Source organism: Muntiacus reevesi, chromosome 6 (assembly GCF_963930625.1).
Source record: "Muntiacus reevesi chromosome 6, mMunRee1.1, whole genome shotgun sequence".
Taxonomy (NCBI): Eukaryota; Metazoa; Chordata; class Mammalia; order Artiodactyla; family Cervidae; genus Muntiacus; species Muntiacus reevesi.
This window is the reverse complement of record NC_089254.1, coordinates 8,903,898-8,919,304: the sequence shown is the minus strand read 5'-3', so window position 1 is coordinate 8,919,304 and position 15,407 is coordinate 8,903,898.

Here is a 15,407-nt window from a genome sequence, read left to right as displayed (position 1 = left end):
TTGCAAAAACATTAATTAAAACTAGTCAGTGATAAAGTGGTTTCAAAAAATAACCATTTTTCAAACAAGGAAGAAATCAGAGGCTTTTTGAGAAAACATTTAGTAAAATCATAAAAATGGACTAGCACCTTCCCTCCCCCACCCCGTTGCCCAAAGTGTTTAGAAAATTCCCATAAAAAAAAAAGAAAATTCCCATAAAAATATTTTAACTGAACTTGGTTCTTGTTCAAATCATGAAACTTTGCTATTATGTGAAGCAGTAGTCAGTGACTGAAAGCAAGCTCTTAGAAATAAAAAGAATAGTGAAAATAAAAATTCAGTAAAGAGTTGGAAGCTCACCTTCTGGAAGTTTCTCACAAAGTAGAATAAAATGAGGCAGAGAAAAAATGCATGAAGAAAGATAAAAAAAATTAGAGGTCTATCCAACTAATAGCAGTTTTGGACAGTTAAAAGGAGAAAGTGAAGGCGATAAATATGAAAGAAATAATACAAGAGAATTTTCTAGAACTAAAAAGCAGGACATTCCACTTTGAGAGCCTATAGATTGCCTACTACAATGAATGAAAGGCAGTCACTGAAAAAATTATAGAACTCTGGGCATAAAGACCTTGTATCCTCATCAATCTTGTTCCTCTTCCTTCTTTGTCTTTACTTGAAAAAAACCACAACTCTGGTTAGATCCAACACTAAACTCACTTTTTGTACCCAAGCCCCACAAACAAGACTGCAGAAAAATCATGCTGACTGGTTTCACTTTAATAACATGCACCCAAGTGTCACCAAGGCTCTAAATGCTACATTACTTGTGCCAAATTTCCATGATTCATTCTCTGTCACTGCTTCATACCTCTTCTCTCTCATTAAACCCCAACCTGCCAGCAGCACCCTAACTTTCAGCTAATAATTCAGCTTTCTTTTGCTGGGAAGAGTTTGGAATTAATGACAAGAGATCCTCCATAACTCCTACCACCACAAGATCCTGCTCTTCATGTTACGAGGCCTACATCCTACCTCCTCCTTTTACTTTTGATGAACTCTCTGAACAAAGGCAAATTTCTCCACCTGTGCATTAGATTTCATTTCCTTTTGCCTACTCAAGGATTTTGCTCCAGTAATTCTCTTTCTCTCCCAAAGCATCAAATTTTCTGTCTCCAGGAAAAATTTTCATTAGAATACAAATATGTCCTTTCTCTTTCTCCCTCTAGCTCTCACTCTCACTGTGTGTGTGTGTGTAAAACCAACTTTCTCTTTTCTTCCCCAGCTGAAAGTGAAAGACGCGTGAAAGTCAAAGTCATGTCCGACTCTTTGTGACCCCATAGACTATGGCCCGCCAGGCTCCTCTGTCCATGGCGTTCTCCAGGCAAGAATACTGGAGGCGGTAGCTGTTCCCCTCTCCAGGCGATCTTGCCAACCCAAGGATCAAACCCCGATCTCTCGCATTGCAGGCGGATTCTTTACCATCTGAACCACCAGGGAAGCCCCCTTCCCCAGCTACTGCTCTATTTTTCTTCTTTCCTTGTCAGCAGTGCTCCAGTCATCTCCAATTTCTCTCTGCTCATTCTTTCTTAAACCTACTCTAATCACTATTTTCATCTCCATTATGCCATCAAAATTGCTCTACCCGAAGTCCCTGATGGTTTCCATGATGCCAAATCTATGGTTATCTCTCAAACCTCAGCTTCCTTGACCTCTCGGCACGATTTGACACAGATGATGACTCTCACTTCCTTGAGACTCTTCTTTACCTGACTTGCAGGGACATGTGAATTTTACTTGCTGTTGCTGCTGCTAAGTCACTTCAGTCATGTCCCACTCTGTGCGACCCCATAGACGACAGCCCAGCAGGCTCCTCTTTACCTTTCTTTGATTGATTCCTTTTCATCTCATCAATCTCTAACTGTTCAAGTGCCTCAGGGCTCAGTCTTGGGATGTGTATCTACTCACCAAGCGGATATCTCACCCAGGTATTTGACTGGCATATGACCATCAGACCTAGACAGCATATTAAAAAGCAGAAACGTTACTTTGCCAACAAAGATCCATCTAGTCAAAGCTATGGTTTTCCCAGTAGTTATGTATGGATGTGAGAGTTGGACTATAAGGAAAGCTGAGCGCTGAAGAATGGATGCTTTTGAACTGTGGTGTTGGAGAAGACTCTTGAGAGTCCCTTGGACTGCAAGGAGATCCAACCAGTCCATCCTAAAGGAAATTAGTCCTGACTATTCATTGGAAGGACTGATACTGAAGCTGAAACTCCAATACTTTGGATGTGAGGAACTGACTGATTTGAAAAGACCCTGATGCTGGGAAAGATTGAAGGCGGGAGGAGAAGGGGACGACAGAAGATGAGATGGTTGAATGGCATCACCAACTCAGTGGATATGAGTTTGAGTAAACTCTGTGAATTGGTGATGGACAGGGAGGCCTGGCGTGCTGCAGTCCATGGGGTCACAAAGAGTTGGACATGACTGAGGGACTGAACTGAATTGAACTGAGCTGATACTGATGACTCTTAAATTTCTATCTTAGCTTGGACTTCTCCTTAGATTCTCAGTTTGATATCTCTACTTTTATCTCAAAGTTAATATGGACAAAACTGACCTTTGATAAATACCTTCCAACCTGTTCCTCCCATAGGTTTTCCCACTTCACACAAGGACAACTGTTTTCTTCAGTTTTTGCAGATCAAAAACCCTGGAGTCATGCTTGATTCCTTTCTTTCACACCCCATATCAAGTAAGTCAGCAAATGCTGTTAGCTTTACCTTCAAAATATGCCCAGAATTTGACCATTTGTCACACCTCCACTAGCACCACTCTGGCCCAAACTACCATTACTTCTTACCTGGATTATCATAATCGCATCCTGAGTGCTTGCCCCAACTCTCCATGTTTTTACCCAGGTACCAAAAGTGAGAGCAGTCATGTGTATATACATGCTCAGTCGCTCAATGGTGTCTGCTTCTTTGCGATCGTATGGACTATAGCCTGCCAGGATCCTCTGTCCATGGGGATTCTCCAGGCAAGAATACTGGAGTGGGTTGCCATTTCCTTCTCCAGGGGATCTTCCCGACCCAGGGATTGAACCCATGTCTCCTGGATTCTTTACCACTGAGTAACCTGGGAAGCCCTGAGAGCAACCATATTTCTGCTTTTCCCCAAAAGTATCCCATTCTTTCAGAATAAAAAGCCAAGTTCTCACGAGATCCAGCTCCATCTTACTGCTCAGAGGTCAGGGCCATTTACCTTGTACCTCACATATCTGCTCCAGCCCCCACACTGGCTTCGTAATATTCCTTAAAAAAGACAGACGCTCTTGTCTCAGGGCCTGTTCCCTCTGTTCTCTCTGCCCAGAATTGTCATCCCTTGGACATCAGTGTGGTTTGCTCCCTCACTTCCTTCAAGTCTTCACTCAAGTCTCCCCTCCAAGTAAGGCCCTTCCCATCCACATTTCCACCCCTCACACTGCATACTCTCCTTCTCTGCTTGAGTACTTATCACTATCTAACATGTTACATATGTTACATTTATTTTGCTTATTATTTGTTACCCACCCACTCCCAGAATGTAAGTTCCACAAAGGCAGGGATATATGCCGTTCTTTTTTTCAGTGCTGTAATCCCTAGCTTCTAACACAGAGCCTAGCACAATAATGGCTGCCCAACAAATACTTGAGAAAGAGTGAATGTATGTTTAATAAAAGCTCCCACACAGGGAAAAACAGATTCAGGAGTCAGTGTTGGCACCATGCTTCTCAACAGCCACACTGGAAAGTGTGGCAAGAGACCAATGCCATAAAAAAACATAGATGAAAATGAATTCCAGCCTCCCTGGGTTTCAAGGCAAACTGTTAAGGAGGGTAAGCTAAAGATGCTTTCAGATTTGCAAGATTTCAACAATATTATTCTTGAAACTTCCCCAGTGGTCCAGTGGCTAAGACTCTGGGCTCCCAATACAGGGGCCTGGGTTTGATCCCTGGTCTCGGAACTAGGTCCCACATGGCACAACTAAGATCCTGCAGGCTGCAACTAAGAACAGGGACAAACAAATAAATAAAAATAAATATTAAAAATATTATTTTCATGGACTCTTTCTTAGGCAGCTATCAGATGACTGACTTCACTAAAATGAGGGGGGAAAAAAAACCCAAGAAATAAGAAGATATAGGTTCCAGGAAACAATCGATTCAACACAAAAGGAAAAGCAAAGGAAAGACCTAGGGTAATAATTAATAAAATTCTAGGCTGTCGTCATACAGAGTCTGGAGCATGATCAATCCATACAGAAGCAGGAGGACCTGGACTCCAGGAAAGATGTCTTTGAGTTAAAAACCAGAACTAATAGCTCACCTGATACATATTTACTCATAAGGAAAGGACTTCTACAGTCCGGTTAAGAGAGTTCATGAAATAATTAGTAACAGACAAATAGAAAACTAAACAAGACTATGTGGCTTAGTTATGAACAATATTTGCACAGTAATAATAGTAATATAAAATAATGGTCAAATAATTTGATTAAAAATTGTAACCATGGGTAGAAAAGAATGTGGCGACCTTATGTACAAAAGCCCAATCCAAATTTTTCAGGGTAAAAAGCTGACATATAAACACCTAAAGTAGAAGCAGAAAATAGCACTATAGGCATATTATATAAAATATAAATGGCTAAAGAAAGAAAAGCTGAAAGAAGCTGCCAATTGAGACTGGGCATAAGAGATTGAGAGAGACAGGACCCTGACAGTCTCCTACTCTTCACTATAAGCTTTGTAGTACTATTTGACGTTTTAGGTTATGTGAATGCAATTTTGCTAAAAGTAAAAATTAAAATTTAATAAGCTCATGTAACATGAAGAAATGTCATTTAGAGTTATGGAAATAATAAAAGGAACTGAACACAAATGGTACAAGATGATGGTTACCTCTGAAAAGTGGGATTGGGCTGGCTATTTTATGATTACAGGCATGACTACTAAAACAAAATTAAATGAATAAGACCAAAAAGCACAGTAAAGGTTGACCAATCAGATGTCTGTGAGCATGGTATAGTCCTGAAAAATAATTATGAATTAGCCCGCATTCATAAGAGCAAATTTATTAGCCTGCACTTCATTAAGAGCCTTCCATCAGAACACATACACTTAACAGAAAGAAACCCCTCTTGAGAAAATGAGCATATCTGGGCTTCAATGTGATGATGTCACAATGATTTGAAAACTAGTATCTTAACATCAAGGAAAGGTACCTGTTGATTTTTATTAGGTATACTGAAATCCAAATTGAAAACTGTCCACTTGAATCAAAATGACCTTCCTGTAAGAAAACTAATCCTCTTAGGATTTTGTTCTAATCTTATTTTAGGAGCAGATTTCCCCTAATACCTGTTGGAGTCATTTGAGTTTTCTGACACAGAAATAACAAAGAAACAATCACGATAGGTAAATAGTGGGTCAGGACTTTTGTGTGGGCTGTGATGGGTTCCTTGGAGCCCACTCATTACTTACTTTGAGGTTACCTAGGGGAAAATATCTGTTTTTATATTTTAAGATATTCACAACATCTCTCAATAATTAGTTTGTTTTAAAATTTCTTTTAAAATACTTTTATTATGTAATATTTTAATACATACTGAAAAATGTAACACATGTGTAAGGGATAAAGTAATAGCAACTCCCTGTATGTTTCTTTCCACATCCCATCCTTATGGAAAAACAACATTCTCTGTACAAACTTCACACTTTGTTACGATTCAAATTAATTTCTTCTGGCTCTATTCTCTGAAGAATGATATCTATGGAACACTTTTGCTTTCACTCACAAATGAGAGAGTATAGTATTTGAAATTGATATCTAGTTGCAAGGCCAGCTTTGCTACAATCTGGCTAATTTTATAACTGTAGACAGGTTACTTAACTCTTCTGAGCAGCAATTTCCTCCTCAGGAAAACAAGGATAATAATTTCTCACTTTTAGAATTATAAGGCTTAGATGAGCTAATATTTACAAAGTATTCATTACTTATAGAAAGCAAATCATTGGGATCTCAGAATATTTTTACAAAGTATGCAGGAAAAAATAATTAGATTAATTCTTTCACTTGGTAATGTTTGCTTCAAAACAATCTAAAAAAATATTTCACTTGTCTTATCCTGGTTATCTTAATAACTGAATCCAATCAACCTCTATGGATGATTTTTTGGTTCATTGTGTAGACATTAGTTGTCAGGGTGGCTAAATGTCCTGTTTATTAATGAATTCATTAGTTTAAAACTTAACATAAGGATGGAGAAAACAACAGAGACTGCACATGAGAAATGTCAGTAGGATACTGATCTAGTTGCAGATCTTGTGTTTAGCTGACTCAGCATTATACAGACAGAAAAGGGGGGCAATGGCTTCAGAAACACTGAATTTTTGTTGTTCATTTTTTAAAATCATTTTTCTGCCTTAAGAAATAATGGAGCCAGCTGTCACAATATAGCAGCCCAGAATGTTACCAATTATTCTGTCACCATGGTAGCAGCATCTGGGGAGCACATGATTAGATACAGGTTTCTAAAAAGTCAGAGGTTGACGTCTATATTTGTATAAGGAGACTTGTTTATTTGAAGAGAGATCACATTAATTCTCTGTGCACTCCTGAATTATATGAAACGCTAGTAGAGAGAAGCTACTAGTGTGGAAACTTCCAGAATATCTTGAGATGGCCAACATCAAATAACTACAGACATGAAATGTGTTGAAATGATAGTAGGATGAAGAACTGGTTCTTTGTTTTTAAACCTGCCTGATGTATTGGTACCACACATGATGCTGATGCTAGAGATGGATTGTGAGTGAACCAGGACAGAAAATTTATTATTACTGTTAAATGCAAACAATCATTTTCATACATTTCAGGCCCATTCTTTTTTAAAGAGCCAAGCTACTTTATTTTCCTGTGACGTGCATTCTATGTTGTAGTCCTGCCTTTTGACTTGTGTGTCTATGTGTGTGTGCTCAGTCATGTCCAACTCTCTGAGGCCCCACGGACTGTAGCCCACTGGACTTCTCTGTCCATGGAATTTTCCAGGGAAGAATATTGGAATGGATTCCCATTCCCTTCTCCAGTGGATCTTCCTGACCCAGGGATCGAACTTGCATCTCTTGTGTTTTCTGTATTGGCAGGAGGACTCTTTACCACTATCGGTGAAATATATGACAGTTACACAATGAGGTTCATTTTAAATGGCTACTGCAAAGCAGTGTTCTGCCGCCTTATCTGCTGTCATCTGAGAACAGGGCTAAGATTATAGCATGATAAATATTTGGATGAAATCCAGTCAAGCGGCAGTTTGTCCCTTATATGATGCTGAAAGATGCGTTTGACTGATTTTATGTTTCAACTACTTGACCAGTAGTTGTTTGACCAAATTGTTTTCTTTTGCATTTTGCAGACACAATTTAAATGTGATGACTAGCTCTGTGGGACTTTGTCTTTAAAACTACTTGTTCAATCACTTCTAGGGCTTCAGTAGTAAGGTTTACCACTGAACTGTTTAGTCCAACTCATCTTATGATCAGAAAAATCCACACAGTGGTATTGACATTCAGTTGAGCTTAAATTCGGAACAATGAAATAAATTTTGAATCATAAAGGATGGTTAAGAATTCTTGAGAATTTGTTTCCTAATATGTGTGTGTGCTTAGTCGCTCAGTCATTTCCGATTGTGCAACCCCTTGGACTGTAGACCACCAGGCTCCTCTGTCCATGGGGATACTCCAGACAAGAATATTGCACTGGGCTGCCATGCCCTCCTCCAGGGAATCTTTCCAACCCAGGGATCGAACCCAGGTATCCCACACTACAGCCGAATTCTTTACTGTCTCAACCACCAGGGAAGCCCTGTTTCCTAATAAAGGGGGTTTAATTACTTTGTCCATCCTAAAGAAGTTCAGTCCTGGGTGTTCATTGAAAGGACTGCTGCTGAAGCTGAAACTCCAATACTTTGGCCAGCTCATGGGAAGAGTTGACTCATTGGAAAAGACCCTGATGCTGGGAGGGATTGGGGGCAGGAGGAGAAGGGGACGACAGAGGATGAGATGGCTGGATGGCATCACTGACTTGATGGACATGAGTTTGAGTAAACTCTGGGAGTTGGTGATGGACAGGGAGGCCTGGCGTGCTGCGATTCATGGGGTCACAAGGAGTTGGACAGGACTGAGCGACTGAACTGAACTGAGTTACTATGTCTAATTTTAAAATTTATATCTCATATCATTGTTATGAAATTTTATAGAACAGATCACTCTAAGCTTACTTCATCAATTCTTCATAAAAATACATTTAAATCTATTTACATGACAAATATCTAGAAGTGACGATATGAGCTGGTGCCAATGCATACTTATTCTCCTTTTAGTGGCTCAGTCACCTGGTTGCCATAGAAACCTTACTGGGAGAAGAACTATCTGGTTTTACATTCATATTCCTTAACACTCTTACCTCCAAAACTACATGCTTTGATTTTTCTGTATCATTGCTATCAGTTTTATAAGTTTTTAAAGCTTTTTTCATTTTATGAATAATGTAATATTAACACCTAGTCTTCCAGTTAAGAATTTTTATAGCACTATTAACTATTTCTTCAAGGATTTTTTCCCTAAAATAATTTTAAAGTGTATTCCCAGAATAGCTATTTGTAAATTTGAGGACTAATTAGAGCCTTGTGACATTATGATACCCATTATTGTAGTCTAATAATAAATAATTATATAAATAAGATTTTAAAAGTCACAGTCCACTGATATATTTACTTGTTCCATGTATTATGAAACGTTTAGAAATCTCATCTAATATTTCCTCTGTTGTTATCATTGTTATCAGAAATAACTCTTTATTACTTTTAGTAATAGAATTATCAATAGAAATAGAAAGATTTAACAGTTTTCATTAGAAATTCTCTATTGTAACATGATGATACTTTTCTTGCTTGTCAACAAACTATGAAATATTTACTAGGTACTGTCAGCTTATATTTCCTATCTTTCAAATGCTAGAGTTTCCTGACATTTATAACATGTAACAAGAATATATTTGTCCTTTTTTATTTCTTTTGGAGTACATATATGAAGTGGGTCCTGGCTAAAAACATTGTTTCCATTTCATATGTTACTGCTGTCAGTGAAAACCAGTAGAATGTTCACGGAGGGTAGTTTGGTTCTGTCAAAATTGAAAATGCTCACACTTTGACCCAATCATCTCAACACCTAGGTTTTTATTCTACAGATAATCTTGCATATGTGCAGCACAAAATACACACAAATGAAACATTTATTGCTGCCTATTTGTCATTTGGAAACATTAGTAGATGCTTATTATTAACAGACTATTTAGATGAATTATGCTATATTTGTACTGTGGAGTACTATGCAGACAGTAGCTAGAGTGATGACTTCTATATGATGGATTTGGAACAATCTTCGAGAGTGAAAACTCAAGGAGCAGAAGAGAATATATGACATACTACCTTTTGAGTGAAAGGAGAGAGGGGGGGAAATTTATATATGTATGTTGGCAAATGCATGGATTTTGTTGTTAGAAGAATTGCCATGAGACTGGGTACAGGTTGTCCTTCAGGGAGGGGAACTGGGTAACTGAATAAAAGGAGAGGTAAGTTTTTATTGTATCTGCTTTTGTATCTTTGTATCATGTATGTAAGCTTACTTTACATATATACATACATATATGTACACACATACATAATTTTAAAAAATAAAAGAAATATAGCCTCACAGTGAAAGTTGCTCAGTCAGGTCTGTCTCTTTGTGATCCCACAGATTGTAGCCCACTAGGCTCTTCTGTCCATGGAATTCTCAGGCAAGAATACTGGAGTGGGTTGCCATGCCCTTCTCCACGGGATCTTCCCAGCCCAGGAATCGAACCCAGGTCTCCTGCACTGAAGGCAGATTCTTTACTTTCTGAGCCATCAAGGAAGTATACATACAGCCTCATGTCTTGAAATAAATATACTGTCTGATACTACTTTTCATTTCTTCTTTCCTCTTCTATAACTTCCATCACTTAAGAGGATTTAAGTTCTTTTGTTGATAAAGAACAGACATTTCTATCTTTATAACTACCAGCACAATTGTTTGCTAAGTAGTTAGAGAAGACTTGGGCCTCTTGACCTTTACATTTTAAAAGTGTTTGGTTTTGTAAATATAGCAATGCAGTTTGGCCTCTGCAGTCTAAAGAGGAGTGGAAATTTGATAGTTATGAAAGAATCCCCCTTTGGAGGCTGGAATTGTTTGTGGTCTAAACTGAGTAATGGTCAAATTGCTTCAAGGTACTATGTATGCAGTCTCAGAATGATATTCTAATATAAAACTGTAATTTAATCTCTGAAGATGGTTGAGTTTGCACCATATAGAATTTGCAACATGCTATAATATAACATGTGTACCATATATGTAAAACATATTTAGAGATTCATGGCAACAGGTTTGAAAACTTACTTCATGTTTTAAAAGAAGTTTTAAAGGTTAAAACAATGAAATAATGTCTAGTAGAAAAAAATGTTAAAATTTCAATATAGAAAAAGAATTACAAAGATCTTATAAAGTTCTGTGAAAGGCTGTCTCACTTAGAGGTGAAGACTGCCTCAAATTCTATATTTTGTGGTTATTTCACTGACTGTCAGTGAGAAACAAGAAAAGTAACTTTCTTAAAAGAAATCTCAAGAACACTAGAAAAATATTCATATCATCATATGCATTCTCACACCACAGGTACAAATGCATGCAGTGCCAATTAACTAATGTTTTCCCTCCACCATCCCCAGGAATTCATATGTGCTTCTCTTCTAAGTATGTTTCAATGACGGTGCAGTCAATACAACTAGGCTGGCACTCGATCCTCTAGAAAGTAATAATACATACCCACTGGAGAAGGATGCCTCTGTTGCCTGGATCTTGGAGTCGTACACCATATGGTCTGACAGATTCTCAGCTCCAAGTATCTATTTTTAGACATGATGATTCTTTACCATTATCTTTCAATAAAAGAGAAAGTATTTGTTGAACTGAGACTTGCTTTCACAATAGTACCTAAGCTAGAAAGCAAGTGGTTTTTGTCAGCCTAGAAAGTTTGATGAGATGAATAATTTAGTCTGTAGGAGTAACATGTCTAGAGAAGAAATTTAAGTAGAGGTTAGGTAATGCAGGTAATTAATTAAATGATCTTAGGATATCTGATTCACAATGACTAATTTAAATATGTCCTAAAAATACATACAGATCATAAGTCATGATTGTGATATTTTCAAGGGCAATACGGAACACATAATTCAATACACAATAGAAAAAATTAATCATTTTATATGCTTTAAAACATTTAAGAGTTCTCTCTCTCTCTGTACCTTTTTAATCTTTTGCTAATGTTCACAGAGAATCACAGTGCCTGATCAAAATAGAGAACAGAATCAAGCTAAGGTTTACATTTAATGTCAGGAAAAATGAACATATTTTAAAGCACTTATCTTTAACTAGACAAATATGTGAATTTTAAAAAGTACTTTTTCTGAGAATTGTTCTAAACCTTACAATAGGGGTTGCTTCTTCAGATCGCCACCATAATTAACTGGGTAAAGAATGGTGTGTTATGAAACTCTTTGGTACTAGGAAAATGATATTTAGCAGCTTCTCCTGGGTTGAAGAAGAGACTAACTTTCTCCATGTCACTGATGACTGGGAAGTCATCAATCTTACCAACAGAAACAGATGTCAATAAAATCTGCCCTCATGTTCATTCCTGGCCTTTGTCAAACCTCAAGGCCCGTCCCCTGTGACAGTGGAAAAACAGACTGCTTAGTGAAGGGAACCTCCATCATGGTGCTAGATATTTACATTCACGCAGTCCTCAGTGTAGGGATGAGTTGGGTTTTGAAACTTTGGTACCAGAGTAGAATTTTCAATTAAGACAATATTGTAGGTGGTGCTAGTGTTCTGGAAAGAGTCTGTAAAATGAAGTCTTAAAAAAGTAGTAAAACCCAAAATAGCTGTGAGACAAGTTCAGTTCAGTTCAGTCCCTCAGTCATGTCCACCTCTTTGTGACCCCATGAACTGAAGCACGCCAGGCCTCCCTGTCCATCACCTCCCTGCTTCAGTATCGGTCCTTCTAATGAATATTCAGGACTGATCCCCTTTAGGATGGACTGGTTGGATCTCCTTACAGTCCAAGGGACTCTCAAGCGTCTTCTCTAACACCACAGTTCAAAAGCATCAATTCTTCGGCGCTCAGTTTTCTTTATAGTCCAACTCTAACATCCATACACGACTACTGGAAAAACCACAGCTTTGACTAGACAGACCTTTGTTGGCAAAGTAATGTCTCTGCTTTTTAATATGCTGTCTAGGTTGGTCATAACTTTCCTTCCAAGGAGTAAGCGTCTTTTAATTTCATGGCTGCAGTCACCATCTGCAGTGATTTTGGAGCCCAAGAAAATAAAAGTCTGCCATTGTTTCCACTGTTTTGCCATCTATTTGCCATGAAGTGATGGGACCAGATGCCATGATCTTAGTTTTCTGATTGTTGAGCTTTAAGCCAACTTTTTCACTCTCCTGTTTCACTTTCATCAAGAGACTCTTTAGTTCTTCTTCACTTTCTGCCATCAGGGTGGTGTCATCTGCATATCTGAGGTTATTGATATTTCTCCCGGCAATCTTGATTCCAGCTTGTGCTTCCTCCAGCCCAGAGTGTCTCATTATGTGCTCTGCATATAAATTAAATAAGCAGGGTGACAACATACAGCCTTGACCTACTCCTTTTCCTATCTGGAACCAGTCTGTTGTTCCATGTCCAGTTCTGACTGCTGCTTCCTGACCTGCATACAGGTGAAGCCAGTATCAAAAGAGAAAACAACACACCAATTAAAAATGACTTATGTTGAATGCTGGTGTCTGAAGAAAAATTTTCTTTAGAGGAGAATAAAAAGAATACAGGCGCTTGTGAGAATTGTGAAGAGCTTTTATCAGCGCTTTTATGAACTCTAGAACTTGTTCTTTCTTTTTACACCAAAAAAAAAAAAAAAAAAGAATTCTCTTTAAAATGTTACTTCTCTTTTTTTTCTGGTTTAAATACACCACTGATAATAGTCTTTTGCTTAGGCATGGTTATAGTCATGGTGGGGGAGGTAAAAATGGATCAAGGGAGAGGAAAATATTCTAGAAATAACCAGTTTCAAGTTAAGACAGGGAGAGTATAAAGGAAAGGGGATTAAAGATGAGATGTCTCTGGGCAAAAGATTATTAAAATTATCACTAAGAATGGTAGATGTAGTAAAATAAAGAGAAAAATCTGCAGCTTGACATTGACATGGCTGAGTGATATTAGGTCAGATAATTTCCTATCGGTGCCTGTCACTAACTGATACTGTTTATTCTGGTCAAATTTGTTACAGTGGTTTGAGCAGGGGAAGGGAGGCAGAACACAGTGGGAAGGCCTCAACACCTACTGTTTTGCCTGCCCAGCAACTGTTTCCCCTTCTTTTATTCCCCATACTCCTTTGGGGCAGAGGCTCAATCACAAGGAACAGCAGCCGGTAATCACTGACACTGGGAGGCCAGGTCACCTGGGATTAAGCTACGGGTTGCTGAGCTGCTAGCTGAAGGCTACTTGAATTCTTCCTGGCAAAAAACAGAACTGGCCCCAGCATCCAGAGGGGGCTTTAACCTGCGGGTACAAATGAAGCGACTCCAGTTTCAAAGCTACAGTAGTTCTCAATTTTGGCTATCCATTAGAATCATCCGTTGAAAACCAAAACTGGTTTTAAACATAACAAAAAATCAGACCAATGTCTGGACTTCCTGTCAAACCAATTAAATCAGAATCCCTGCGGGTGGAGAGCTGGGCTTTGGGATACTTAAAAAGCTCCTGCAGTGATGCTAATGTGCAGCTAGCATTGACAACAGCAGGTTATGAGGGATACAGAGGTGGAAAGCTCAAGAGTCCAGCTCACAGGTGAGGTTGAAGAGAGAAGTTCTACAGGCAGCTTTGGAGATGGGTACTCTTTATGCTCAGCTGGCTTGCCTAGTGTCACAGTGAGGTGCGAGCGACTCAGGCGGAAGCAGGAGGTACCAGCGATTCAGCAGACACGGGAATCAGGAGCGGTGAGGAAGGCTGGATGGCAGTAAGGTAAGACTTCCCATCTTTGCTATTTTGCTTAGTGAAAGTGAAAAGTGAAAGTGTTAATGGCTCAGTGGGTTCCGACTCTTTGCAACCCCATGGACTGCAGCCCATCAGGCTCTTCTGTCCATGAAATTCTCCAGGCAAGAATCCTGGAGCGGGTTTCCATTCCCTTCTTCAGGGGATCTTCCTGACCCAGGGATCGAACCTGGGTCTCCTGCACTGCAGGAGACATTCTTTACTGTCTGAGCCTCCAGGGAAGAGGAAGCCCTAAGTTACCTCTTTGGTGATTATTTGACAGCACCCACCTCCCCTTCCCAAAATCTAGCCAAGGTTAGCAGTCATTTAAAATCTTCTCCTTTTCACTGATTTGGGTGCTTAAGATGGGAGGAAGAATGGGCCATCTCCCCTGATCATACATCTACCAGCTCAGTACATAGGGTGCAAAGCTCCTACTCAATAGAATCACAGAAGCCTATAGCAGGAAGGGAGCTTCAGTGTCATCTGGGTCAACACTTTTCTCTTGGATTATGAATATCTCCATCAGACTTGCTAAAGGCAAGGAGGGTTTCTTAAGTTTCTTTGTTTCTCTGGTGCCTACCTGGTGATGCATAAATATCAAAAAACCAACTGAAAGAAAACATTTTTAGATGAGGAAGCTGAGTTGCTTAGTCAGTAAATTAGTCAGTTCATTCATTCATTTATTCATCCATTCACTTAATACCAGACAGAAAGCTTTAGATATCTATGGGAATCAATGTACAACAAGGGGGTTATAGTTAATAATACTGTACTGTATACTTAAAATTTGCTGAGAGTAGAATTTATGTGTTCTCACCCCACACAAAAAATAATAGTAATGATGTGAGGTGAAGGATGTGTTAATTAGCTTGATTGTGGTTATCATTTCACAATGGATAGTACATCGAATGATTGTGTTGTATACCTTATATATACTCAACTTTAATTTGTCGATTATACCTCAATAAAGCTGGAAAAATAAAACTAGCAAACAATTGCAATATACTCACAATTTTCACTTTCATTTAAGATAATGTAGTCTTTTTTATAGTGGATTATTTTGGTATTCCACAAAGAAAATTAATTTTTGCAGCTGGAAAAAAATAACTATAAGGAGCTAGAATATTTCTGATCATCTTAGACATATAAGTAACTTTATTCAATCAATATTTTCATGCACTTACTAGGGAAGGCATTTATTAGGTGCTGTAGAGGTTAATAGGGC